The sequence below is a fragment of the Protopterus annectens genome, chromosome 3.part1 (genome assembly GCF_019279795.1).
Source record: "Protopterus annectens isolate FY-2018-M chromosome 3.part1, PAN1.0, whole genome shotgun sequence".
Taxonomy (NCBI): Eukaryota; Metazoa; Chordata; order Ceratodontiformes; family Protopteridae; genus Protopterus; species Protopterus annectens.
Window position 1 is genome coordinate 851,437,354 of NC_056732.1, and position 25,284 is coordinate 851,462,637.

At 39.1% G+C, this 25,284-nt stretch overlaps 1 protein-coding gene across 1 annotated transcript in view; it reads right to left on the minus strand.

Moving 5' to 3' along the window:
- The window catches only part of LOC122798300, an 855,395-nt gene that overhangs the window by 397,260 nt on the left and 432,851 nt on the right, over positions 1 to 25,284 (minus strand). The window lies entirely within an intron of this gene.

The window sequence follows — 25,284 nt, forward strand, 5'->3', positions numbered from 1 at the left end:
AACCCTCAGGCAGGTCAGAACAATCAGGACCCAACTATTTTAGTGTATAGACCTTGGACTCCGGAGGATATCTGAAAAGCCACTGAGGGAATTCCCCATCCAAAAGTTAATTTTAGAAAATTCTCTGAAGACTTACAAGGAATGAGGCTGAGTTATAACTTAAACGGAGAAGAGGTAGAAAAGGTAGTTAGACAAATAGTAGGGCCAGATTGGCATATGATTAGTGGGAACTGGAATCCCCGTGACGCTGCACAAAGATCCCTCCCACATAGCAGCGCAGAATTAGACACCAGAGTAAAAGGTCTGACAGACCGCATCTCTGAAAAATGGAAACCTAGGGCAGACTGGACTTGCATTAATCAATGCATCCATCAAGAAGGTGAAACTATTGACCGGTATTATGCCAGACTATTAGAGTGTTTTAATAACCACTGTGGAATGCAGGTTCCTGAAGATCAAGCACAAGATTCCCCATATGAACAGCAGTTAATGAATGCATTTTTAAAGGGCAGTATTGCACCTATAAGCAGTTTTATTACAAAACACATGGTAGATCATCGTACAAGCAGGTTGCAATCATTGCTTGAATATGCTAGGCATGCCGAAAGGCATTTTAATAGCAAAAAGAAAAAGAAAGCTCAAGTATTTTCTGTAGAAGATGGAGCAGAAGTTTACGTAGTACAGTCCGGGAAAAAGGGCAAGAAAAATGCACAGGGAAACAAACAGTCTGATCAACGATCAGAGGACTTTGAAGGGCGAAAGAAAAGGGGTGAATGTTTTAAATGCGGTAAAAAGGGACACTTGGCAAAGGATTGCAGGAAAAACAAGAAGGCAACAACGGAAGACAAGGAGGGTGAGGACTGACTATATGGCAGTCAGGAATCACTAGAAGGGGCTAGTGAAGAATGGACAAATGAGAATGTGATAGAGGGAGTAGAGGAAGTGTAGGAAGTAAGTGACAATGAAGAAGATGAAATACTAGACCAAGCTTTATTGAGCTTGAAGCTCTATTTAGCAGACACAAAACCAGAAGTTACACTCTTGATAGAAGGGAGGGAAGTCAAATTCTTGTGTGACTCAGGGGCATCACAAACCCTGATACATCCCTCCAAACTGCCAGAAAACACAGAGACACCTGATTACATACTGGTCAAAGCAGCTAATGGACAGCTCTGTCGGGAGCCACTCTCCCGTGACATTGCAATAACTGATCCAGTTTCAGAATTGACACAAAAAAGCAAAATTGTTGTTTCTGCAAAATGTCCAGTGAACCTCTTGGGCAGAGACCTCATGCAGCTATTTGGTATAGCAGTAGTCCCAACCATGCAGGGTATGGAAGCACAGCGACAAATTGATACCTTTGCAGTGCAATCAGAGGGTGAAATGTTTTATTGGTACAGCCAGGACTTGGTTATGACTGGTCCAGGGACTGTAACCAAAGAGTTAATGAATGTAGCCGTCAGAAAGTTCCCCTCCCTTGACATTGATAAGCAACACCTGTTGCACTGTACCTTGTATTATTGTAACACACCAGGACCTGATAAGGAATATGAGCAAGAATTGTTTAAGAATCATGCAAATAGAGTGATATTGTGTAACCTGTACTGGGACACAGAAGGGAACAGTGTAGCCAGCTGTTCAATGCCCCAGGAGTTCTTTGCACTTTATAAATCTAATCGATTACCACATGTTAGCTTAACCAAAAACAAATATAGAATGGGCAGACCTAGGAGAAAAAGTCACGAGATGGGAGAAACAGACAGAACTAGAACTGTCAGAACAGGGAATGCAAATACAGAAGTTGAATTGGATAACTCAGACCAACCCAGCTGTGCACTTACAGTCTGGTGAAGACAGCTGATTGACACTCCTGTTGAAGGAGGAAGAAAATGCCTTACAAAATATACCAGAGACTCTCTGGTCAACAGGAAAGTCAGATGTAGGACTTATTCGTACAGCAGGACCAGTTACTATCACGCCAAAGTCAGCATTTAGACCACAAAAAAGATAGTATCCCTTAAGAAAAGATGCAGAGGCAGGGATAAAGCCTATTATAGCAGCCTTACTTAAAGGAGGGATACTAGTAGAATCTCCCGATTCACCATGTAACACACCCTTATTTCCAGTCAAAAAAGCAAATGGAGAATGGCGTATGGTCCAAGATTTACAAGCTGTAAATGATGCAGTAATACCAAGGGCACCCACGGTGCCAGACCCACACACCCTGTTGAATGATTTAAAACTTCAACAGTAGTATTTTTCTGTGGTAGACATCAGCAATGCGTTATTTTCGATACCAATACACCCTGACAGCCAGTATTGGTTTGCATTCACATTTCAGGGGAAAAGGTATACATATACGTGACTACCACATGGATATTGTGAAAGTTCAACAATATTCTCACAAGAAATGGCAAGCAACTTGGCGAGATTCACCCCACCAAGAGGCAGTCAGATTTTACTTTATGTTGACGACATCTTGCTGGCAGCCCCCACCCAGCAGGATTGTAGAGAAGATACCATAGTACTTCTACAATTCTTAGCCGCTGGAGGACATAAGGTAAATAAAAGTAAACTGCAGCTTTGGAAAAAACAAGTCAAATACCTGGGATATGTAATGTCCAAGGAAGGCAGAACACTAGATGAGGACAGAAAGGTAGCAATTTTGCAAACACCAAAACCCACTACCAAGAAGGAAATGATGTCCTCCTGGGTACAACTAATTTTTGCCGGAGCTGGATTCCAAACTATGCTTTGGAATCTGCACCGCTAACTGACCTTATATATAAGAAGCCTATGGCAGCGCAGGATTTATTACAATGGACACCAGAAGCAGAATCTGCTTTCTGCAAACTGAAGCAGTTAATAGCATCCTCATTAGTTCTGGGATTACCAAACTACCATAAACGTTTTTTCCAAACTGTAGATTGTAAGCAGGGTTACATGACATCAGTATTAACACAGTAGCATGGGGATAAGCAATGCCCCATTGCTTACTATTCATCACAACTAGACCCAGTGGCATGATCCTTACCCCACTGTGCACAAGCAGTAGTTGCAGCTGCAATGGCAGCACAAGCTTCCGCCTCAGTAGTCTTATTCCTCCCTCTCACTTTGAGAGTACCTCATGCAGTCGCGATAATTTTACTACAAGAAAAAGTGGCATATCTTTCCCCTGCTAGGCATCTTTCCTGTATGACTATATTGTTGAGCCAACATCACATGACAATTGAGTGATGCACGACTTTGAACCCTTCCACTCTGCTCCCAGCCCCTGCAGACAGCCCACCGCACCGCTGCCTGCAGGTAATTGAGCAAAAGACACTACCTAGAAAAGATCTCACAGATGTCCCCTTGAATGATGCCGAGGTGACATACTATGTGGATGGCTCGTGCAAAAGGGGTCCTGCAGGACAGAACCTAGTAGGATATGTAGTAGTTTCTGATACTGAAATTATAGAAGCAAAACCTTTACCACATAACTTATCTGCACAGGCAGCAGAATTGATTGCCTTGACATGGGCATGTACCTTAGCAAAGGGTAAATGTGTAAAAATTTTTACTGACAGCCAGTACGCTTTTTCTACTGTACATGTTTTTGCGCAACAGTGGAAAAACCGGGGAATGATAACATCTACTGGCAAACCTATAAATCATGCACAATTTATCTTAGATCCTTTAGAATCTATTCAGTTACCTCAGAAAGTAGCCATTTGTAAATGCCCAGCTCACACCAAGCAACAAGATAGGATTTCAAAAGGTAATGCGAGAGCTGATACAGCTGCAAAACAAGCAGCCACATACGTATTTCTTGGAAATGAGGAATTACAACCCTCTGAGATTTTAGACTTAGAAATGTTAAAAACAATGCAGACACTTCGCAAGCTGAAAAACGATGGGTAAAACGAGGAGCAATTCTCGAAAAGGGGCTGTACATCTCTAGAGAAGGGAAACTGATACTACCATCTAATTTGTTTAGATATGCAGCTTTGTTGAGCCATGGGCAGTGCCATGTCTCAAAAGGGGGGATGGTACAGCTGGTGAACCAGATGTTCACAACGTACGGATTTACAAACTACTCTAAAAAATGTTGTTTGACGTGTCAGATTTGTAACAAACATCATGCACAAGGGGCGTTAAAGCCCAAGCAAGGGAGTTTCCCTACACCACCACATCCGTTTCACACTATCTGTATGGATTTCATAGAATTGAGCAAATATGAAAATAAGTATTGTCTTGTCATTATAGATATGTTTTCCAGATGGATGGAAGCCTTTCCAACCAAAAATCCAGATGCAGCCACGGTGGCAAAAGTACTTGTCAAAGAAATCATCCCTAGATTCGGCATTCCAGAAAGGATCTACAGTGACAATGATACACACTTTGTAAACCAAACCATACAGCAGTTAAGTAAGCATTTTGGTATTTCTTTAAAAAATCATTGTGCATACAATCCACAATCTGCAGGGCTAGTTGAAAGGCATAATGGTATATTAAAAAACAAATTGAGAAAATTGATAGCTGAGACAGGGAAAAATTTGATATACTGTTTACCCCTGGCACTGTTGAGCATGAGAACTGTCCGTACAGCAAAAGGATTGACTCCTTTTAAAAAAATATTTGGAAGGGCTTACTATACACCCCAGTGGAAACTTCTCATGTCATCAGACCAGGAAGCTGATTTTACACTAGCTGAATATATGAAGAAAGTCATGAATTCTAAACATCTGTTGCAGTCAAATTCTGTTTCAGATAGAAAGCAAACTGAGACATCAGAAGTGGCAGTGACACCCGGGGACTGGGTGTGGATAAAAGTTGTCAAGAAGAAGAATTGGTCATCGCCAAAGTGGGAAGGTCCCTACCAGGTACTTCTTTCGACATCCACTGCAGTCAAGATAGCAGAGCGAGCTTCGTGGATCCACCTGACGCACTGCAAACTTGTTAAGAACTTTGAACTGGACAAAAATCTTACCTCTCCATCGGGGCCCTCAGCACAAAGTCTGGCTACAAAGGGGGGGTCAGATCAATAGGACTGATCCATCTCAGCCCCAGTGAAGAAACCATCAGTGCTGAAGGTCCTATTAGGGCAGAGAGTAAGAACACATGTCTGAAATAAAGATGACAAAATCCAGTAAGATCCAAATGTACCTATTCGGAAGAGTCAGAGAAAACAGGAATGCAGAACAACCATTTCCTCAGAAGTATTGCATAACCATCCTGTTGACTGTACTAGTGACAATAATCTTTTTGTTGTGGCCATTCCTTTTTTCAGCCACACAAACTGGACTGAACAAGCGTGCAGAGTTGTACACAGAGTGGCACCCAAACTTCAACACTTACCAGGCAATCAAATATGTGTATGCTGATACCTTCAATGTTTCGAATTGCTGGATTTGCACAGCCTTGCCAACAGCATACAGGGGGTTATTGTTAACTTCAGTCCCCCTAGGAGCCAACAAGACCTGGGAAAACTTAGTCTATGATACATCAGATGTCACATCACAAGATAAAGTAGCATTGCACTTGTCTGTTCGACAGAAGGGGACTGTGTGTTTTTACAAAAATGATACAGTTCAGGTGGGTTGGAGCAATTGCAATGTGACTGTTCCTTATACATGCTACAATAAGACTGATAGCACAGGATCCTATTGCAACACGAGCTATGATTCATTTGTTGAACTGATGCATAGGACAACTGATGAAGTAAAACATAATGCTGACCTTTACAAACAACTGTCAATGATAGACAAAAAATGTTTTATCCAGAGCCAGGACATAGTAAAGTTATTACCAACATAGAAGACTGTTATTTTGTATGTGGTAGGAAAGTATACAAGTGGTTACCTGAGAATTAGTCCGGCAGTTGTTATTTGGGGTACCTGGTTCCGGCCATACGACACACAGCAGTTTTACCTCAAGGGAAAATTTGGAATGTTCGACGAGAAATCAAAAAGCCAGTCAATCCAGTGGGGCAAATCAATGTGGGCTGGAAAAACCATCATGCTGTGGGCTTAGGGAAAAATGGACTGTCACATATGGACTTGGGAGATACCATCATCTTGTGGGCAGGTGTATTGCCAGCATATGGAGCAACGAAATCAATCTGGGAACTGAGAAAATTGCCTAAACTTCTCGAAATAATGAGTAATGCAACCTTTCCACCCTAAAATTGGTGACTGATGAACTGACTGCCATGAGAACTGTAGTGCTTCAGAACCGCATCGCCCTCGACTTCACCCTAGCGGCGAGAGGAGGTACGTGCACTTTGATCCAGGAGGAGTGCTGTTCATATATTCCTGACCACAAACAAGAGATAGACAATCATCTTGAGGTAATACAGCAGGTGTCAGCGTTGACCAAACTAGGACCAAATCCATTGATGGACTTTTTCCAGAGATAGTTTGGGGGTTGGGGCAGTATCCTGATGAACATCCTGATTGTCATCTGTGTAGGAATGATCCTACTGGTGGTATGTGTGTGCTGCTGCATCCCCTGCATGAAAAGACTGATTAAAGACTTTATAGACATGTCAGTTTCAGAAACCTTATACCAAGGTGCTGAACTTGAAGAATTGTTAAAAATCTGAAAATGCTTTCATAAGTTTAAACTGAATGACTCTCTTAACTGCAAATCCTGCGTAGGAAGAGGTTAGGGGAAGAAAAACTGTTTATGCTTATCTTGAAAGTAGAATAAAAGTATTAAAAGGGGGGGAAATATTAGAAAAATATGTAATAGTAATGTGCATCCTCAGTGCATTTAGTGCATTCGAGATTTAAAAGGGTTAGTACATTTATTCTGTTCACACTGCATGAATCTGCACAGCCATTAGAAACTTAACAAGAAGCATTCTATTTTCTGCTAATGTCAGCAAATAACAAAAAGTAATTCATTTTTGCTAATGTCATGAAAATTAACAAAGGGATATTGATTTCTGCTTATGCCATGAGAAAACATGCAGCTGTTAGAAGCTATTGATAAAGAAAACAATAGATGCTTGAAAGTTTAAACTGTAGTCAGCATTACTTGTACTAAAACTAGAAATGTACCTTGAATCTAGGTAAAATGTAACACATGTATTAGAACAGTACAATAGAAGAAGTGAAATGCTGAAGTGGACTGACATAAACCCAAAGCCAGGTTGTTTTTCTCAAAATGTTTTGCAGAATGACAGATATTTTAACTTGGTCAGCAATAAGTCTAACAATATGTTCTGTAGAACATACAGAAAGCTGTGTCTAACTACGTCAGCAATAGAATGTAACATTTTCTATGTGACAGGAAGAGAACTGCATAAGTATAACCTACTAGTTGTTAATCATTTAGACAAACCTTGTACATATAAATGCTTTGTCTCCTTGCTGCAAGTAATAAAGGGTGCCTTGCTTGAACCTAACGTGAATTGGTCTTTGAAGTTTTTTCCTTTGACAGTATTATTTCCATCCTGTGTATAATGTAATGGCACCTTGGTGTCAGTACTATATCCTGAGGTATTGGTTAGTGTATTATTAACATCCTGTGTATAATGTAATGACACCTTGGTGTCAGTACTATATCCTGAGGTATTGGTTAGTGTATTATTTCCATCCTGTGTATAATATAATGACACCTTGGTGTCAGTACTATATCCTGAGGTACTGGTTAGTGTACTATTTCCATCCTGTGTATAATGTGATTTCCATCCTGTGTATAATGTGATTTCCATCCTGTGTATATTGTGATTTTAAGTATTTTCTTCTGATTTAAGTATTTTCTTAAGTGATTTTAAGTATTTTCTTCTGATTTTTTGTTAAGTTTTACTGCTTTGCCGCCTACTTTTTGGCATTTTCCGGCTTGCTAAAGTTTATATCTGTAACAGTAACAGTACTTGGAACACATCTAGAGCCTGTTTACTGCATTTCCTGTGTTGCACTTAATTTAAAATTGTTTTTTTCTCTAAAAACTGCATTTTACCTGATTTTGGCCTAGCACTCAAGTGTGGGGTCATTTATTGCACTGCTGTGATTATTTTGCTGCTTGTGTATCTCTGCTACCTTTAAACTACAACAAAAAGGAAAAAAATCTTGCTTTTTCCCACTTTCTGAAAGTTAAGAAAGTTCAGTTACAGATTTGCTGTTCTGAACTGTTTGGAAGTTTCTAGAAGGCCAGTGCTTGCTTGGGCTAAAGGAAAGTCTCTGTGTTCACCAGTGGGAGTGGTTAACACTGAACAGCCTGCCTGTCCCTGGAGGAGTGGTTACTACCTAGAAGCTGTAGTTTTATTGGCCATTTTGGGTCAATTCTAAACTCCTTGATCTCTCTCTCTCTTAAAACCAGGCTGCCTCATGGTTTTGGCATCTTTTCAGGCTTGCTAGTTGTTGCTGAAGCACCTACCAGGAGGAGAAAATGCCGAGAGAAAAAAAGGAGCCACTTTTTGTGATTTTAAGTATTTTCTTCTGATTTTTTGTTAAGGTTTACTGCTTTGCTGCCTAGCTTTTGGCATTTTCCGGCTTGCTAAAGTTTATATCTGTAACAGTAACAGTACTTGGAACACATCTAGAGCCTGTTTACTGCATTTCCTGTGTTGCACTTAATTTAAAATTGTTTTTTTCTCTAAAAACTGCATTTTACCTGATTTTGGCCTAGCACTCAATTGTGGGGTCATTTATTGCACTGTTGTGATTATTTTGCTGCTTGTGTATCTCTGCTACCTTTAAACTACAACAAAAAGAAAAAAAATCTTGCTTTTTTCCCACTTTCTGAAAGTTAAGAAAGTTCAGTTACAGATTTGCTGTTCTGAACTGTTTGTAAGTTTCTAGAAGGCCAGTGCTTGCTTGGGCTAAAGGGAAGTCTCTGTGTTCACCAGTGGGAGTGGTTAACACTGAATAGCCTGCCTGTCCCTGGAGGAGGGATTACTACCTAGAAGCTGTTGTTTTATTGGCCATTTTGGATCAATTCTAAACTCCTTGATCTCTCTCTCTTAAAACCAGGCTGCCTCATGGTTTTGGCATCTTTTTAGGCTTGCTAGTTGTTGCTGAAGCACCTACCAAGAGGGGAAAATGCTGAGAGAAGAAAAGGAGCCACTTTTGTGATTTTAAGTATTTTCTTCTGATTTTTTGTTAAGTTTTACTGCTTTGTCACCTACTTTTTGGCATTTTCCGGCTTGCTAAAGTTTATATCTGTAACAGTAACAGTACTTGGAACACATCTAGAGCCTGTTTACTGCATTTCCTGTGTTGCACTTAATTTAAAATCGTTTTTTTCCTCTAAAAACTGCATTTTACCTGATTTTGGCCTAGCACTCAAGTGTGAGGTCATTTATTGCACTATTGTGATTATTTTGCTGCTTGTGTATCTCTGCTACCTTTAAACTACAACAAAAAGAAAAAAAAAGAAAAAAATCGTGCTTTTTTCCCACTTTCTGAAAGTTAAGAAAGTTCAGTTACAGATTTGCTGTTCTGAACTGTTTGGAAGTTTCTAGAAGGCCAGTGCTTGCTTGGGCTAAAGGGAAGTCTCTGTGTTCACCAGTGGGAGTGGTTAACACTGAACAGCCTGCCTGTCCCTGGAGGAGTGGTTACTACCTAGAAGCTGTAGTTTTATTGGCCATTTTGGGTCAATTCTAAACTCCTTGATCTCTCTCTCTCTTAAAACCCTACAACTCTCTTTTTGAGCGGTTTTGTGCACTGAGCAGCGTCAGGCAGCGCCGCCTAAACAGGTTTAAACTATTCCAGGCTCCACAAAGTCTGCTCTTCACTTTTTCCCTTAGAGCTGTTCAAACTCTCAAAGTAATCACTCTATTCTCTTTCTAAAGCCCTGCAGTTGCTCAGCTCTTATAAGGAAACACTAACTAACTAAAGCACTACACCCTCCTTGACTTCTCATAAGTATTAGACTCCAGATTGGTCCTTCCTGATCAAGTGAAAAATCAGTTCCCTTCCCTAATCTAATCAGTAAAAAAAACAGTTCCCTATACTAATCTGGTATGTCCAAGGGTCAGTTTCAAGGTTACTCTCCAGTCCAGCTGGTGAATCTGGGAATTTTGAGGCAATGTTACAATTGCCTTATGTACACAGACAACCCTCTCCTCCTTCCAAAAAACTCTAATACATGTGAGAGATGCAGTTACACAGCCAAACTGGAGGCAGAGCTCTCTCAATCCAAGACTGGCACAGTCAGTCAGGAGGAAAAGGTAACCACCCACAACACAAATCCAGTCTCACACAGGCCTATTGCATCTGCATACCCAACACATAAACACACAAAAACATACTCGGAGGCTCTAAATAAAAATCTGCCTAAACAGCAAAGACCTCCTAAGCAGATATCCAAGCAACAGCCACCCCTCAACAATACCCACAAATCACATATCTCACAAAATCAGTGTGCCTCACAGTCACAGCCCATAAGGCCAAACAACACACCAAATACACTTGTTATAGGGGACTCTATTTTCCGGCACACTGAAGTCCCACTCACCAGACTGAACAAGGAGAAGGTCACTGTAAGCTGCCTGTCGGGTGCCAGGATCCGCCACATAACAAGCACTCAGGTCACCCAAAGCAAGTACAAGTATGACTCCATCATTGTCCATGCTGGTGTGAATGACCTGAGATGTACCTCCCTGGACTACATGAAAAGAGACATAGAGGAGCTCTCTGACCATGTAGCCCAGGCTGGTATGTCCCTGACCTTGAGTAGCATCTTGCCCTCACCAAGAATGATGCCACAGTATAAAGACAAAATGATCAGTTTCAACAATTGGCTAAAGTATTGGTGTCATTCAAAGTGGATCCAGTGTCTGTCAGCCTGGGATGACATGCTCGACAAGCCACGTTGCTTCGCTAGGGACGGCTTGCACCTGTCACCCTTAGGCTTTCGATACTGGCCAAGGCTCTTGCCACCCCATAGTGCCTTTTTAGGCAAGGCTCAAAGGACAAACCCACCTCCATAGACAACCCAAAGATAAAAAACTAAAGGTAATGCTACTCAATGCCAGAAGTCTAAACCTCAAGATGCACACTAGACTCTCCTCAGTATGGAGAAAATCGATGTCTGTGCAGTAACAGAAACCTGGTTCAAGGCTCCTGAGAGCACCCCAGCACTACCAGGTTATAACTCATACCATGCTTTGCCCCAAAACTTGGAGCGAAGCACAAAAGGAGGGGGAGTATCTATATTCATCAACGATACCTACACCTCTAGGTTAGTGGCACTGCACGAAGCATCAGAAACCATCCATGTGCAACTAACAGCGGGCAAAACTGCCTTTCAGTTTGTAGCCTGCTACAGAATACCCTCCCTATTACAGGAACCCCACTTGGCATTCCTGAGAACACTGGAGAATATGAAGGTCTCTCCAAACACTATGTTATTGGGTGACTTCAACTACCCAAACATTGACTGGGAAAACTACTCAAGCCCAAACACCCTCGCCCAATGGTTCCTTGAATTTATAAACTCTAACACAATGGAACAACTGGTCACCACTCCCACAAGAGGGAACGACATATTGGACCTGGTCATCACCAACATGGGGACTCTATGTTCCACACCAGAGGTAAACCCCTCATTGGTAAGATCAGACCATAAACAAATTTCCCTGGACATCCATATCCCGTCCCCACCCCCAGCCAAGGAAATCACTGTAAAGAATTTCTCCAAAGCCAACTTTGCACTTCTCAAGACTGAGATGGAATCCTTCAAAGCCCCTGGGCCAGAGGATAATACAGCCCAATCCACAGAATCCTTTACAAATGCATTCTATGAGCACCTGCAGGAATGCATGGATCATGCTATCCCAAATAAAACCAAGACTCACTCCTCCAAAAACAGGAGACTGGTCTGGTGGATCCCAGCCATAAATAAGCTATACAACAGAAGGAGGAAGCTACTACATGACAGAGCAAAATCCCAAAAAGGGAAGGCATCTCTGATCAGTATTAGCAAGAAACTTCGATCCCTCATAAAATCATCAAAGGCCAGTTTCGAAAGAAAAATTGCCCTAGACACTAAAGATAATCACAAGGCCTTCTTTAGTTATGTCAGAAACATGGGCGGAAACTCCCAGATATGCTCTGAATTGTTGCATAACGGTACAAAATATACCGATCCTACAGACATAGCCAACATCCTGGCAGACAGATTCAGCGCAAAATTCTCCCCCCCTTCCCCCCCAAAGGAGCAAATGCCTATCCCAACTGAATGTAACCTCCCTGACATCACAGATGCACAGGTGAAAGCTGCCCTCTCCAAAGCAAAAAACACAGCATCTATGGGACTGGACGGTGTCCCAGGCTGTGTCTTACATGAGCTCCAAGAAGAACTGAACCCTCACATTAAGTCACTGTTCAAACTCAGCCTTACTACAGGATATGTACCCAAAGAATGGCGTACAGCTACAGTGGTCCCACTCCACAAAGGTGGTGCCACAACGGACACCGGAAACTATCGCCCATAAGCCTGACTAGTCTGGTCTGTAAAGCTATGGAGCGTATTATCATGGAACTCATAAACAAAGACATTGGGAGCCTCCAGACACTGGACCCTACCCAATTCGGCTTTGTTAAGGGCAGATCTTGCCTCTTAAACCTAGTTGATTTCTTTGAAACAGTTATCAAAGCCAAAGATGAGGGCAAGGTAGTCCACACAGCCTACCTGGACCTCCCAAAAGCCTTCGACACAATACCCCACTCGGGCATCATAAATAAGCTTACCAGCTTAAATATCAACCCCTATATCACAAGATGGGTTGCAAACTGGCTCAGAGATAGAACCCACATGGTCAGAATCGCAGGTGCCATGTCCGAATCCAAACCAGTTACAAGTGGCGTCCCACAGGGCTCAGTTCTGGGACCTCTCTTGTTTGGTATATACTTCTCTGAGGTTCAGGCTAACATGGGGATTATGGCTGACAAAGTTCGCAGATGACTGCAAACTGGGGCCATAATCGAATCTCCAGCTGACACAAGCATCCTCCAAAAGGGTCTCACAGAGACAGATGCTTGGTGCCAGAGCCACGGCCTCAAACTAAATGCTAAAAAGTGCATAGTCATCCCCTTTGGGAAAAACAAGGTGCCCACAAATTACCACATAGGTGGTAATCCATTAAGTACGGAAGAAGTAATTAGAGATTTGGGGACCAACGTAGATAGTAATCTCTCCTTTGATAATCACGTTGCCAAAGTGGCTAGAAAGACCTTCTATATAGCCCACCTTATCATGAAAGGGTTCGCATCTAGATCAAGTGAGGTCATTGTGCCCCTCTACTCGTCACTCATCAGGCCCAAAATTGAATACAATGCCCCTTTTGGGATGTACCTTACCTGACACCTGCAGCAACTGGAGAGACCCCAAAAGTACCTCACCAAGAGGATCATGGGCTACAAACAGATGTCCTATGCAGCTCGACTAAAGAAACTCCAGCTCTACTCAGTTGCTTACCGCCTACTCAGAGGCGATCTATGCCTGACGTACAAAGCCATGTCAAACCCAGAATTAATGGAAATGCTCCACCTCAAAAAATCCAAGTCCCTTAGAGCTACACGCTCCAGGGACCTAAACCTCAGCACAAAAATAAATAGGACATGCTGGAGGGACAGATTCATGTCCCAGAGGCTCCCCTCACTCTGGAATAGAATCCCAATTCATGTTAGACATAGCCCCTCCCTTACCCTCTTCAAGTGAAATTTGGACGCGTGGATGGGAAATCGCAAATTCACCCCTGGGATCTCTCCTGTGTCCCTGCTAGACAGAGGCACAGTAAACTAATCTTAAAAGGGTACCGTCTGTGACCTACTTTACAGAGGCACAGTAGGCTAATCTAATAGGGAGGTGGAAGCCAAATACACTCTGGCTAGGCTTATAAATGCCCTAAGGCAGATAGCCTAGTATCTACCTATGAACCTATGTACCTATGTAATGACACCTTGGTGTCAGTACTATAGCCTGAGGTATTGGTTAGTGTATTATTAACATCCTGTGTATAATGTAATGACACCTTGGTGTCAGTACTATATCCTGAGGTATTGGTTAGTGTATTATTTCCATCTTGTGTATAATATAATGACACCTTGGTGTCAGTACTATATCCTGAGGTACTGGTTAATGTATTATTAACATCCTGTGTATAATATAATGCCACCTTGGTGTCAGTACTATATCCTGAGGTATTGGTTAGTGTATTATTTCCATCCTGTGTATAATATAATGACACCTTGGTGTCAGTACTATATCCTGAGGTATTGGTTAGTGTATTATTAAAATCCTGTATATAATATAATGACACCTTGGTGTCAGTACTATATCCTGAGGTATTGGTTAGTGTATTATTAACATCCTGTGTATAATATAATGACACCTTGGTGTCAGTACTATATCCTGAGGTATTGGTTAGTGTATTATTTCCATCCTGTGTATAATATAATGACATCTTGGTGTCAGTACTATATCATGAGGTATTGGTTAGTGTATTATTTCCATCCTGTGTATAATATAATGACACCTTGGTGTCAGTACTATATCCTGAGGTATTGGTTAGTGTATTATTTCCATCCTGTGTATAATATAATGACACCTTGGTGTCAGTACTATATCCTGAGGTATTGGTTAGTGTATTATTAACATCCTGTGTATAATATAATGACACCTTGGTGTCAGTACTATATCCTGAGGTATTGGTTAGTGTATTATTTCCATCCTGTGTATAATATAATGACACCTTGGTGTCAGTACTATATCCTGAGGTATTGGTTAGTGTATTATTTCCATCCTGTGTATAATATAATGACACCTTGGTGTCAGTACTATATCCTGAGGTATTGGTTAGTGTATTATTTCCATCCTGTGTATAATATAATGACACCTTGGTGTCAGTACTATATCCTGAGGTATTGGTTAGTGTATTATTAACATCCTGTGTATAATATAATGACACCTTGCTGTCAGTACTATATCCTGAGGTATTGGTTAGTGTATTATTTCCATCCTGTGTATAATATAATGACACCTTGGTGTCAGTACTATATCCTGAGGTATTGGTTAGTGTATTATTTCCATCCTGTGTATAATATAATGACACCTTGGTGTCAGTACTATATCCTGAGGTATTGGTTAGTGTATTATTTCCATCCTGTATATAATATAATGACACCTTGGTGTCAGTACTATATCCTGAGGTGTTGGTTAGTGTATTATTTCCATCGTTCTCTCCTTCTACTCTACTCATAAAATAGGGACATGCCCTGTTTTTCCTAAGTGTTTCTACCCCTTCAAAGCCTTCACTAATTTCTCTTTGACTGTAGGCTCTATCTAGTAATTTATAATTGAGGTTAGACAGCTCACGATGAAAGCCTTCATCGGTGGGATTAAGACGGGATACCCTCATAGCTTGTCCCCTAACGATGTTTCTAAATACAAACTTAGGGTGCATACTTGTTCTATGTAATAATGAATTCTTATAACATGACTTTCTAAAAACACCCTTATTCAATAAACCATTAGGGAGCTTTTCCACATACACATCCAAAAAAGAGACTGAAGTCAGTGATGCATTCATTGTAAATTTTAAGTAGGGGGTCAACATATTAATTTCTTCTAAGAAATCCCCTAACTCTTTTTCACTAGCTGTCCACACCAGGAAAAGGTCATCTACAAAGCGTGCATAAAACTTCACAGACTTTTTAAAGCTATTCAGTTCAAATAATCTATACCTTTCCCAATCAGCCATAACTAGATTGGTGTAGCTATTGGCACATGAGGTGCCCATAGCTACGACATCTTTCTGTATGTATAATTTTTGGTTAAAGGTAAAAATATTATTTTTCAGAACAACACCTAACAACTTGCATAAGGTGTCTGTAGAAGGTCCAGTAGAATTGGGATTCATTTCTAAACATCTCCGTATACATTCAATGCCTTCACTATTTGGAATCATAGTAAAAAGGGATTGGACATCTAGTGTAACTAGCCAACATGGTAAATCTATAGGTAAATCTGTCATCTTTTCATACAACATCAAAAGAAATTGTTTGGTGTCCTTCAAAATATAACCATATGTATTAACTATTGGTCTAAGACAGTGCTCTAAATATAAAGAAATAGGTTCTGTAACCCAACCTCATCCAGCAACAATAGGTCTCATAGGTGGATTAAGAGAATGTTTATGGACTTTGGGTAAGCCTTGTATACTTGGGATGAGTGGGTATTTAACCTGAAAAATTATTTTATTGTTCAGTAATCATTTAATTATATAATAAATCTGCTAATATTATAGATATCTCAGCAATACATCTTTCTACTTGACTGAATACAATAGGACAATAAAAGTAAGAGTCTTTCAACATATTCTCCATACTTTCAAGATAACTTCCTATCCATCACAACAACTGGTCCTCCCTTATCTGCTGGTCTGATAGTAATATTAGGGTCACACCTAAGTGTATTTAATGCAGTTCTTAGTCTGGGGCTTAAGTTACCATACCATTTTTTATCTTTATTCTGATTATTAAATTTATGTAAATCTTCTTCAACTAATTTAGAAAATGCATCAATTAGTGGATGTAAGTTAGGTACATAAGTATTTGGCTTTTTCAAATTGAATCTTTCATTAGTTTGTATAGAATTGCCATAATCAAGTTTCAATTGTATATTACGGCTAAATAATTTCACATCCATAACAGAATCAGTTAATTCCCTCTTAATGGATGGTATAAAAGTTAGGCCTCTATTTAGGACTTCAAGTTCATCTTGAGAGAAATTTCTAGTTGAGATATTCCAAACTAATGACGAGGTTGGGTTACAGAACCTATTTCTTTATATTTAGAGCACTGTCTTAGACCAATAGTTAATACATATGGTTACATTTTGAAGGACACCAAACAATTTCTTTTGATGTTGTATGAAAAGATGACAGATTTACCTATAGATTTACCATGTTGGCTAGTTACACTAGATGTCCAATCCCTTTTTACTATGATTCCAAATAGTGAAGGCATTGAATGTATATGGAGATGTTTAGAAATGAATCCCAATTCTACTGGACCTTCTACAGACACCTTATGCAAGTTGTTAGGTGTTGTTCTGAAAAATAATTATATTATACACAAGATGGAAATAATACACTAACCAATACCTCAGGATATAGTACTGACACCAAGGTGTCATTATATTATACACAGGATGGAAATAATATACTAACCAATACCTCAGGATATAGTACTGACACCAAGGTGTCATTATATTATACACAGGATGGAAATAATACACTAACCAATACCTCAGGATATAGTACTGACACCAAGGTGTCATTATATTATACACAGGATGTTAATGAGATTAGAAATACATATTTTAAGTATTGGGACATCCTCACAGTTGATCCATAACTCCGTAACAAAGTTGGAGATACCTCTAAGTTTATATATAAAAATCGTATGAATCTTCTCAGACTCCTTTGTTACCCTGACAGAATTTGCAGTCAACAACACCATACTCCATCAAGTTGCACTAAACCTTGTCGAAAATGTAATTTTTTGTAACACGAAAGATAGTAATGCATCATTTATACATCCCATCAGCCAACAATGTTTCAGATTTAATGTTACAGCTACATCTGATACTGAACACATTGTTTACCTAGCTCATTGCACGTTTTGCCCAGCATTTTATGTGGGCAAAACTGATAGAAGACTTAAAGATAGAATTAGGGAACATCAGTATAACATCCGCATCAAATCTAACAAAAATGCTTTATCTAAACATCTTAGAAACATCAGAACAACATAAGTTTAAGTTTTTAATTATACAGGCTAATATACCTACACTGAGAGGGGGTGATGTTATGAATTATACAGAACAATGCAAGATGAGATGGATTATCAGGTTGAGAGCAGTCATTATTTTTAACTATATATAGAGTTTTTAAAAAATGTTCAGCGTTTTGGCTTGAAGAAGCCCATGAGGGTGAAAGCGCTTGCCAATTTTTACTGAAGTTTTTCATTAACTTGGTGAAGTGAAGACTACCTTGTTTTGAATATTTTACTACTACGAGGATTCGTTGATGTGGATTCTTTCTCTCTGCCTATATACGCTCCTGTGTTTTGCTACATTGACCCTTATATAGTCAACCACAAATGTCTGTTTTTCAATAACAGTTGTTCAAAGAGTGTGAGTTGTTTTTTTTAAATATATAATTATTAGTGTTAGAATTTTTGAGATATATATTTAATCATCTAGACTTACATACATATGTTAAATTCTCTGACCTACACTTATGTTAATAATGAAACATCTATATAGTCTTTATATTTAGGCATGCAGGTATATAGCATTGTTTTTATATAAATACAGAGTATAACATAACATTTTTTTATGTGATTAGTATGGGTTAGATGTTTTATGAAGTTGCATTTTAAAAGTCAATTGGTTTTAATTGCTTAATTGTTTGTACTATATAAGGGCATGAATATATTTTTGCAAGATGTCTGAAGAAGGGGTTTGTTCCCTGAAAGCGCTTACCTGTTCCTGTTTTGTTTCATTAAATCCTTCTTGCCATGGTACAGCTGGTGTTTTTCTTTTTCGTTGCTGTGGATTCACTATTTTGACACCGCTGTCTTACTCGTTGGAGAAGATTTTCTTGCTTGATCAGGTGACTAGTTTGCTCTTATTGGCTAGGAGTTTCTTCCTCTTTCGTGCCTTACGTGGACTGAAGCCTCAATGTAAACTTGGATGAGTGGAGCACTTATCCATGAATTTGGCAGCATGTGAGTTAGGGGTCACTCAGCTGAGGAGGATGTTTGATTTTCATCAGGTCATCAGTTACCTGGAGTATATTTGCCTTGGAGTAGTCTCTGAAGACAGAAATGTTTTGTGGCAACTTATGTCTGATGCTTAAAGTAAGGGTTAGTGTACAGTGGTCAGTTGTGATCAGTGATTTGAAAACTATGGATGATGAGCATAAGAGGGCTATATGGTTGAGAACCAGGTACAATATTATTGAGTCCCTCAATTGAATTCAGAATAGCTGGTCTGAGGAATTGGCATTAATGAAGTACAGGAATCTTTGAGCATATTTTTTTCTGGTAGTGTAGGTTTCCCAGTTAATGCAGGGATTGTTGGAGTCACCCAAGAAAACAGTGTTAGGTTTGATAGTGAGAGATGTTAATTTGTTTAGATATACCTCATGGACTGCAAGTATCATGGAGGAGGTATGTTAGTTGCCTGCAATGTGTTACTTGGTTTGGTCTGATGTGAGAAGGATGTGCAGGAATTCTAGGTCATTGTCCTGTATTAAGAGTCTGGAGGTGAAATGTTTTTTAGGAACACAAACACCCCCCCCCCTCCAGTTATGTCAGCAAATGTGAGGTTGTATTTGAAGGAGTTTTGGGCACTAAAACCCTGTACTTTTGCTGTCCTAAAATCATGTTTGATTGACTATACATATTTCTATATTTTCAAAGGTTATGAATACATGTAAGGAGTGCAACATCTGTTTAAGGCTTCTAGCACTGAGCAGTGCTTCGTTTATATGATTTTGATTATGGTTGGCTATGTAAGTAATTTGGTGAGACTGAAAAATGCACTATGGTGGAAAAAGGGTTTTGCCAATATATGGAAGCCATGATGTGAAAGATGCAGGCCATCCTTATCAAAGCAGACAGGGTTATCAGACATTTCCTCACAGGATTATACATATATTGGATTTTCCTAGAATGCCACCCATAGCTAAACCAGTAATTAAAGTCAATTATTTTTTGTTTGTATTGAGGCATCATTTTTGGCAATGGTAGGATAATGCTCAGTACTAGTTTCACACCCATTTCAGATGCATGTTCAGAGAGTTATATAATATCCTTCTTCATATGATCCAAAGAGGTAAGTCTCAAATCAATCATTCCCATGTGCACAATGACCATATCATATACGTACTTGGGATGAGGAGACATGAAGGCACTAGTGACACTGCAGATTATGACACCTGAGAGGCAACTAACTGTCAATCTGTCTTTGCTCAGCCTGGTGAGTGGGGCATCTGTATGTCTAACTATAGAGTCACCTATGACCAAGATGTTACTAGAAGTATTAGCTTGGTCTTGCTCTCTTAAGGGCTTCTGTGTACTAGTTGTATGACCTCTTTTCATTGTTGTGTTTTCTATAGTGTCAGGGTATACTATATATTAATTATAACCTGTTGGTGCTGGGTAGCATTCAAGAGGTAGATCTGAGGGTTTAGGTTGATACCTAGGCTTAGGAGTTCTAGGAGGCTTGGGAAGAGATGTTTTAATGTTGTCAGCATAAGACAGTCTGTCAAAGTTGCACAGATATGGGTGGGCTAACACAGTATTTGCTCACTACATGCACCTGACTGATAGAGGGAGGCCTCAGCTTTAGTTACGTATTTACACATCTTACAGATATTGTCCTTTGAGTTTAGTAGGATTCTGTTTTCAGTTATCATGTGGTAGTTCTTATACTGCTGCCTTATGATTCCATGTTCTATAACGCTGGCAAGGGGCGGGTAGTCTGTTGTCTCTCCGTGATAACCAGTGCTGCCGCATAATACATTTTATGGGAAAGTAAAGCTGGGCTAGAGAAACATTACAAAGTGAGATGTTTGCTGGATGGATAATGTGGTCAATGGAGGGCTGTCCAGCTAAGAGGAGGACAGCACAAGACAATGCAAGTCAGCTCAAGCTGCTTAGATGACCAGAAGTGATTTATTAACTTACAGGCGTTGGAATAAGGGACACTTTCAGTAGTATGAAGGAGAATGAAACTACTTGCAAGCATCACCCACTATGGTACTGCAGCTACTAGGCTGCTGTACTCAGTGCAGCTCTGCATGATAAGGATTAAACAAGAAAATAGAAGAACCAGTAAACACAGATGAAATGTGAAGCCCAAGTGCTATAAGCTACACAGGACCTGTAGCAACTAGTTTAATTCTTACTTAGATCAATCACTACTTAATCCAAGATGGCCCTTACAGCAGAGCAAACAGATTTAATCAAAGCAGAAAATGAAATGCAGAAACAGTAGCAGAGAATGCAAAAACAGGTATAAATGCATAGATCAGTTCGCAGCTTAAATGCAGACACAAGAAGTACTTTCCTGTCTTTTTCTCTGACTTTCAGTTCATTAAAAAGCAAGAGCTCATGATGTAGTCCTCTGCAATGTTGTTCTTTTAGAAAAGACAGATGCTTCTTTGTATTAGGTAGCCAGGCGCCTTTAAATAATGCTAGGAACAAACAATTATCTGATTAGTTTAATATCTTAAAAGTAAGATTATGGCCCAGGAGCTAAGACAAGTTGTCCTTTAGTTGTAGGGGGTTGTGCATGGAACTGTGATTCTGGGAGATATGCAATGAAAAAGAAGAAATAATCTGTAGGAGCCTGAGAGGATCTGGAGCTATTCTACTGAAGAATCAAGTCAGCTCGAGTTTATTTTGCATCTAATTCTAAATTGGTATGAGAGACTGCTGAGGTCCCGTTATTTTGTTTCATGTCCTAAACAAGAGTTTGCACCACTGAACTGGTTGTTTGCTTTTTGCTTGTAATAAAGAAGCTTTATTTTTATAGAGGAAGTAACCCTGCTTCCCTACCCAGTGCCCTCAGACAGTACTGTGAGCCAGCGTTTCAACTTTTCCTCTCTTCAAGTGAAGACCCCCCCCAAAAAAGCACTTCACTGTATTAAGCCAATTGATACATTGTTAGCAGTTAGCTTATTACAATTAGATCTATCCCCCCAGCTTTTCCATTGAAGACCAAAAAGAGAAGTTCCTTTTACTGGCACACCAACCAGGTGGCCAAATGCATGATACACACCCTCCCTCCTGCCCCAGCCATTCAGCTCCCATTTCTGTGCCCTACTCCAAACCCTCCCCAACATAATTTCTTTTAAACTGTAGCAAACAGTTATTACACTTATATTCCACTTGTGCAGAGTGCTACAGTCTTCATGTCTTAGTTAAAAAAAACGTCTTTTTATAAAGTGAAGCAAACTGCTTGCTACAAATGTAGCAAAGAGTTGCTACAGTTTATACCTTGCCTGTACAAAGCACTACAGTGCTCAGGTTTTAGTTAAAACAAATTTTTTTTTTTTACTTTTAAACTGTAGCAAACTGCTTGCTACACTTATATTCCAATAAAGTGAAGCAAACTGCTTGCTACAAATGTAGCAACCAGTTGCTACAGTTTATACCTTGCCTGCACAAAGCACTACAATGCTCAGATTTTAGTTAAAACAAAAAATATTTTTTTTTACTTTTAAACTGTAGCAAACTGCTTGCTACAATGCTGGTAGCTGTGTCACACGAACATCCACTGCTAATTATTTATACATAGAGATCGCACAATCCACAGGGAATGAGCATATTTCTCAATAATGGAGATTATCTACATTTGTCAGTTTAAACCAAAGTCACCCCTTATATATATATATATATATATATATATATATATATATATATATATATATATATATATATATATATATATATCTATGGATCACCATCACTTCGCTGACAGTTCAAATCACCAAAAACGATATGGCCAACATCATATCGCCAAAGATTTGAATTACCGAAAAAGTGCTAAAAACACAGAACAACTTACCTGTTTGTTTTTGCAAGCCCCCCTGCACCCCCCACACCCCCTACAACATAAATATACCAAGTCCTCAATTGCACTACAGTGAGGAAAATGGCAAATCCTGTGTTCCGCACTGTACGGCGATCCCAATACACAATTGTTGGCAATTTAAATCTTCGGCGATATGATCTTGGCCATATTGTCTTTGGAGATTTGAACTTTCGACAATGTGATAGGGAGCCATATATATATATATATATATATATATATATATATATATATATATATATATATATATATATATATATATAGGTCTACTTTGAAACATCTAAAACCCATAACATCTAATTTTATAACATTGAGACCAGAACATCTACAACCCAAAATATCTAAAGCCCCTAACATTGAATTTCATAATATCTAACAGTACAAATCACATGAAAATAACATCCCCTCCACATATAACAAACTACCAAACACACTTTTTACTAAGTTTCTGCAGGGGGGCTTGATACAGTGGGGTTATTTAATTAACCTTTTCCCCACTGTAGTGTGATTTTGGAGTTGGTATATTTAATTTACGGGGGTGGGGGGTGCAGGGGGGCTAGCCCCACTGTAGAAACATAGTAAAAAGTGTGTTTGGTAGTTTGGTGTCGTTCTATGTGGATGGGATTTTATTTTCTTGTGATTTGTAGTGTTAGATGTTATGAAATTCGATGTTATGGATTTTAGATGTTATGAAATTAGATGCTATGGGTTTTAGATGTTTCAAAGTAGACCCATATATATATATATATATATATATATATATATATATATATATATATACACACACACACATAAAAAAAACTATTAATCTATTTATAGCTATATCTCTCTCTCTCTCTACATATATATATATATATATATATATATATATATATATATATATATATATATAGAGAGAGAGAGAGAGAGAGAGAGAGATAAAGATATAAAGTGACACAGGGCTGAGATTAAAATAAATACACACAAACACATACACACACACACACACACACACACACACACACACACACACACACACACACACACACACACACACACACACACACACACCAATGCATCCAACCCAGAGCATCAAACCCTGATTTAAAAACTGGAAGAATAAAAAAAAAAAAGTTTTTGCAGCTGGGCAATCCCTCTGTAACCCCACAAGGATGACTCTGCCCCAGACCACCGCAACTCTAATAGACTATCTCCAGTGCCAGTATATGTGCATCTGTGTGAAAAAAAATATGTCAGTGTATCTTGTGATAGACCTGTCTTGTCAGGAGCAGTTCCTGGCTGACTGTAAAAATTAGGGGAGTTACTAAGTAATTATCTTTCAATAATAAGACATAAAATGCATCACAGAACATCTAGACACCCAGAGTTTTTGGGGAATTAGTGTTCTCCGCATCTCTAACTATATAAGTCAATTTTGAAGCTTATAATTAATTTTTTTACTTTGCCATCACTATGTCTAAAACTAAAACTAGCCATGCTCAAGAAAAAGTTTGTTATGGTTTGTTTGTTGTTAGTTTGTTGCAGTTGGTATTTCTTTAGGGTTCTTTCACAATGAAACCTCTTCAATGACTTTTCAGGTTGCTTCCAGCCTCACAGGTTCAGCGCAGATAGGACAACTGTATTAGTCAGGCAGTACTGTCTAGCATTACTTTCATCATTATCTTTTTTCCTTTATCTTTTTCCTTTCATAACAGCACCTAACATGTGCACACACAGGTGGGGTGTACAGAGTATTCTGGGTATTCTGGGTATAGTGGTTATACAGTATTACTTGGGATAACTGTAATGCATGATCCCAATACACTGAACTGGTCCCAGGATCCTTTCAGCCACAACTCAGGCTACACTGGGAAAGATAATATCAAGTAATAAATGCACTTAGCAATACAAAGAAAAATAAATACTGACATAAAGACATTAACAAAGAATGCATGTGCACCACCTAGCCTATGTGTGACAATGAATAAGTAAAACATTAAGCAACATTTACTAGAATCCATGCATTAATAATGTTTAACTCTACTATGTTAAGTTTATTGCAAATAACAAATTGCATGCACCCATATTGTACACACATATATATATATATATATATATATATATATATATATATATGTGTGTGTGTGTGTGTGTGTGTGTGTGTGTGTATAGTATGCATGTGTATGTGTGTGTATATGTGTCTATGTGCGTGTGTAAACATTACATGCGTAGAAAACATGTGTGTGTGTGTGTGTGTGTGTGTGTGTGTGTGTGTGCGCGCGCATATATGTATGTATGTATGTGTATATATATATATATATATATATATATATATATATATATATATATATATATATATCATGGAGAACTAAATTATATGACTGTGTGTTGTCCTTTAAACACATACACACACATACAGACACACGTGTGTGTGTGTGTGTGTGTGTGTGTGTGTGTGTGTGTGTGTGTGTGTCTATAAAAATGTATGTAGCATGTAAAATACTATATGTGGGATGCAGTACTGTGTTTAAATGCACGTCTGACTGTCCGTATGTGTCTGCATTTAAACACAGTTAAGTAGTTCTAATTTCCTTTTCTTAATGTTTTTAATGATGGAAGAGCACATAGTAAACATATATTAAAGTAAATTCAGCTGTATATTATGGTTGCCATCAATGGCCACATTTCCTTTGTGGACTA